Source organism: Varanus komodoensis, unplaced genomic scaffold (assembly GCF_004798865.1).
Source record: "Varanus komodoensis strain SLA01 unplaced genomic scaffold, ASM479886v1 scaffold5, whole genome shotgun sequence".
NCBI lineage: Eukaryota > Metazoa > Chordata > Lepidosauria > Squamata > Varanidae > Varanus > Varanus komodoensis.
The window spans coordinates 24,049,160-24,054,889 of NW_025336087.1; positions in this window are offsets into that span (position 1 = coordinate 24,049,160).

Genomic DNA, 5,730 nt, shown 5'->3' on the forward strand with positions numbered 1-5,730 from the left:
ACATAACATCTTTGGCGATGTTTCCTGTAATGTTCAAAGTCACCATCATTTCAGCTGCAGCTGGATGAATTGTAGTAGTTTATGCAGAAGTATTATTCCAATAAATATTGCACTTGGATGGTTGAGTACCTATCAGTTAAGAAGTGGAATGGATTCCTCCAAGAAAGGTAGAATTTCCTACATACATGAGGGATTCTCCAGGTATAAAGAAAAATGTCAAAAGGCCCCCAGTGTTCCAAGAAGGACCTGTGTGCTTCTAAAGCTTCTGTAGTGCTGTTATTGTTGTTGCACTGCACTAATACCCCACCTTTCTGCCTCTCCCAAGGAACCCAAGGTGGCTTACAAAGTTCTCCTCTCCATTTTATTCTCACAATAACAGCCCTGTGAAGTAGGTTAGAATCTGTGAAAGTCTGTGACTGACCCAAAGTCACTCAGGGAGCCCCATGGATGGGTTTGGGGTAGAACCTGGCTCTTCTGAGTCCTGGTCCAGGGCTTTTACCATTACTTGCTCTCTGAAAATGTTGAGGGTATAAGTTGGGGAAAAAATACATTGGGGGAAGACTAGAAGGAACATCACTTAGTGATAGAACAATCTTGAAGATTCCATGTTGAATTACTGGCACTTCCAATTCAATGGGTCAGCTAGAAGAAGGTTCCTTTTGGAGACCTTGAGAAACTACTGCTGCTAGTCAGAGTAGATGTTACTCAGCTAGTCTAATTTCTTATGAGGCAGCTTCCTATCTAGTCCCTAATTGCTCATAGTATCCTGGAGTGATGGATTAGTGGATTTGTGTCATGTTCCCATACTTTACAGTGAGGTTTTGTTAGGATTTCCTTTGAAAATTTTCCAACAAATAGCTTGTCAGTTCAACTAGCAAGAATTGACAGTTACAAGATCTTTTTTACTGGTATAGAAACAGTGTATATGTAGCACAGTAACGATTTTTATTTCTAATCACACAAACCCAGCTTGGCTGGAGGTTTATCATTTTCACCACAAAACCACATCAGCTAAGGAAGCCATGCCAAACCCTGATTCTTCTGTTTATCTATGTTCCCAGAAGTGCATAGCAAGGCTGTTCTCAGCAGTCCAAGCGTAACTAATAATTCATTAAAAAATTAAACACCTTTGAAGTCAGCCATGGGTCTATCAGGGTGACTGACATAGATGGTCAGCATGTACCCATCTTCGGACAGCCGTGTCTTCTTCTGGGGTTAAGTGGAGGAGCTGCAAATCCTTGAAGCCAGCAGCATGGTGTTGCATCCAATGCATCCAAATCCAGCAGCACGCTGTTGTGGGAGAGAACTGTGTGTCCCATGGCCTGCCCTCAGCTAGCCTGCTGCCTTCAGGCATGGGGGAGGATGCTAACCCATTGTCAGTGTTGAGGAACAATTCCGTTGACATCCCAGCCAGGTTTTTAAATATGGAATGGGGACCATCCTTGGCACATCCTTGACCATCCTGTTCTTTTTCTCCATGCACCCCTACCCAGATTTGTTTTTAAATAGTCACCAGCCCAAAGTGCAAGCTGGTCTTATGGGCCAAATGCATCTTCAGATAAGAATCCCTGTGGTTAACCACTCCATATGTTTGGCTCATACAGTGCATTACACTGTACCTGTATAAGGAATGGTAGCATGCCTTGTGCAAAGAGATCAAACCAGTCAATCTTAAAGGAAATCAACCCTGACTGCTCTTTAGAAGACCAGATCCTGAAGATGACACTCAAATACTTTGGCCACCTAATGAGAAGGAACAACTCACTGGAGAAGCCCCTGATGCTGGGAACGATTGATGGCAAAAGGAGAAGGGGATGGCAGAGGATGAGGTGGCTGGATGGAGTCACTGTGGCAGTGGGTGTGAGTTTGGGTGGACTCTGAGGGATGGTGGAGGACAGGAGAGCCTGGAGGAATGTTGTCCATGGAGTCGTGTTGTGTTGGGCACAACTTTGTGACTAAACAAACAAAAAAGCATGCCTTTATCACTGAGTACGGTATGCTTTCTGTTATATAATGCATTATTTCTGACCATAACTATCCCTTTAAAGTGCTGTCACTGTCCTCTGCTTGTTTCCCCTAATCATCTAATATACTAACAATTTATTTGGGCTTTGTGGAATTATAATTCCCATCAGGGACTTCATCACACCTGAGAATTTTGGACTGGAGCACTTACCAGAATCCATCCCATCAATTGATGGACCTCCTCTCATGCTTGGCCTGGTCTTGCAAAGCCAGCTGAACTGAGAGGAAGTCTAGAAAATAGAATGAATGTTGCACAACTGGCATCCTTCTTTTGTTTCAGGTGAAGCAACGAAAGCTGGCTGTACTTGCCAGGGAATCAGACTCAGGGCTGTGACAAAGCAAGCCAGAGTTCAGGAAGCTGAAGTTAGGGAATCCACTGGTTTCCCAGATCCAATATGGATTCCTCTACAGCCCTATTTTGGACTTCCTAGTTTTAACCAATGGTGACCTTGCCATAATGCAGAGGCACAGAACTCCAGGCTTTGGGACTAAACTAGCCCTCCAGGAGGTCACAAACCAGTCTAGTGGGCTTCTCCAGATGGGAATGTTCCTACTCCTAGCCTCATCCCTTTGCCTTACCCCTGATTATTTGGTGGTTTCCTGGCTTTTGTATGAACCTTATTCTAAAAGGTTCCCTCTGAAAGATTAGTTACTGTCAGTAAGAACTTTAAGCTAAAATATGTCAGTATTTTAGCCAAAGTCCTTTTGCCTGGAATGTGCCTCCTAAAGGCTTATGCAAAATGGAATTCAGGCTTTGGGCAGAAAGTAGTTCAATGTTCTCACCTTAGAGGAAAGCTCTCCCCCTCCCAATCTTTCCGATCCATTTGCAGCTCATGTTTCCCCCAAAAATAGTTTTGAGGATTGGGGGACTCTCTGGAACAGAGTGGGAGGCTGCAGTAAACTAGGGCAGTGGGACTGATGGAAATTGGGTGTTCCAAAATAAATTAATGCTTCTACTTAGTGTTCCAGTAAGGCAGCCTACTTCAATCCGGTGCTGTCCAGATGTTTTGACGACAACTCCCAGAATTCTTAATCACTGGCCATGCGGCCTGGGGCTGAAAGGAGCTGAAGTCCAAAACATCTAGGGCACCAGACTGGGGAAGGCTGGTTTGAAGCAGAACTATCCCTGAGTAGAAGCCTTCCAATTTCTTATTTGAACCCTTTTTACACACAGCTCTCCCCAAGATTCACTGCTCCCAGTGACAAAAATTGCATGACTAGGAAGAAGCACAGTGGTGAGAGACTGCCAGGACACCAACATGATATGGAGACAGGCCATGACCTCTTTCAAATTGTTACAGCTTCATCTGCAGCTTCTGCTCAGCCTTTTGGTAGTTTTGCCTAACTCTTTGCACTCAGCGAGGATCGAAAATATACTCAGTCTCCAGCAACATTCTCCCTGCCTGCACCTGCATCATCTTGTAATTCATTCAGCATAGCAATAAAGTCATTGCCAGTTTAAGGGCATAATCCTATGCAAAATGAGACAGAAAAAGGGCTTCCACACAGCTCTGCCAGTTGGGCTACACTAGTATGTGAACCAAGAACTACCAGAAGTACAGGCAGGATTTCGAAGAGGGAGAGGAACTAGAGATCAAATTGCATAATGGAGAATGCTAGGGAGTTCCAGAAAAACATCTACTTCTGCTTCATTGACTATGCTAAAGCCTTTGATTGTGTGGATCACAACAAATTGTGGCAAGTTCTTAAAGAGATGGGAGTACCAGACCATCTTATTTGTCTCTTGAGAAACCTATATGCTGGTCAAGAAGCAACAGTGAGAACTGGACACGGAACCACTAATTGGTTCAAAATGGAGAAAGGAAAGGCTGTATACTGTCACCCTGCCTATTTAACTTATATGCAGAGCACATCATGAGAAAGGCGGGGCTATATGAATCACCAGTTGGGATTAAGATTGCTGGGAGAAATATCAACAACCTCAGATATGCAGACGATACCACTCTCATGGCAGAAAGCGAAGAGGAACTAAAGAGCCTCTTGATGCGGGTGAAGGAGGAGAGCGCAAAAGTTGGCTTGAAACTCAACATTAAGAAAACTAAGAACATGGCACCCAGTCCTCTCACTTCCTGGCAAATAGATGGGGAAGAAATGGAGGTAGTGACAGATTTTATTTTCTTGGGCTCCAAGATCGCTGCAGATGGGGACTGCAGCCAAGAAATTAAAAGAAGCTTGCTCCTGGGGAGGAAAGCTATGGCAAATCTAGACAGCATACTAAAAAGCAGAGACATCACCCTGCCAACAAAAGTGCGTATAGTCAAGGCTATGGTTTTCCCAGTTGCAATGTAAGGCTGTGAAAGCTGGACCATAAGGAAGGCTGTGTGCTGAAGAATTGAGGCCTTTGAATTGTGGTGCTGGAGGAGACTCCTGCGAGTCCCTTGGACCACAAGGCGATCAATCCAGTCAGTCCTAGAGGAGATCAACCCTGACTGCTCTTTAGAAGGCCAGATACTGAAGATGACACTCAAATACTCCCTGGAGAAGAGTCTAATTCTCCCTGGAGAAGAGTCTAATGCTGGGAACAATAGATGGCAAAAGAAGGGGACGGCAGAGGATGAGGTGGCTGGATGGAGTCACTGAAGCAGTTGGTGTGAGCTTGAGTGGACTCTTGGGGATGGTGGAGGACAGGAAGGCCTGGAGGAATGTTATCCATGGGGTCACGATGGGTCGGAGACAACTTCACGACAAACAACAACAGGGCCTTTTCCGTCCCTTAACTTGCAGAGGATTGCAGGCTAATAGTAAAAACAGAGACAATTATGCCAATATGAGAAACTGGAGAGACCCAAATGAATCACAAGAGGAGGACAACCAAAGCTACTATTGTGTTTAGGGTGGTGGATAAACAGAAAGCTAGCTAGAGCACTGCAAGGGTTAAACAGAATGGCTAACATGGCTTCTGAAGGAGCCATCTCCCAGGGAGCCATGGGGGATGGTGGCTGGAAGAGGGCCTTCTTGGTGGTTGTGCCCATCTCTGGAATAGGCTCCCCAAAGAGGTGTGCCTGCTGCCATCGCTGCTCTCATTTCAGTGCCAGGCAAAGACATATCTTTGGTCCATTCTTTGGCTATTTTAATAGTTGATTTTAGTGGCAATTTTGATTTTAATCTCAACCTATTCTGGCTTATAGTTTTATTTTTAAATTACTTATTTAAAAAGTTTTCATGCAATGGTTTCAGTTTATTGAATTATGCTTTTGGATGTTTTGTTGATGCTCTAAATTTCAAAAATGTTATGTGATTTTAATTATTTGTAAGTCATTCACAGAGTCCAAGTGTCGGCTAATGTAGCAGCATATAAATTGATTAAATAAACAAATAAACCACAGGAAGTGCACATGTGCAGGGAAAAATGCTTTAGAGCATGAGTCCTGAAACTCAGCCTGTGGACCGGATCCGGCTTGCCATGCCCATTCATCCAGCCCGCCGCAGAGGTTTTGGAATCACCCGGAGAAAACCATCTCTGATGGAGTCCAAAATCTCTGAGCTGGTGCAGGCATTCTCAGAAACTGAGCAGAAAGAGAGCCAGCACATGCCCAAATTGCAGCAGCTCAACTGTGCGTGTGCTCCGTCCCCCCCCCCCCCTCCGCCCTATCATTGCACAAATATACAGAACGGGAATACGGAGCGGGAAACAGAAGAGAGGCAGGCGGAAGAGAAAGAGAGGCTAAGATGAAAACGTCATAG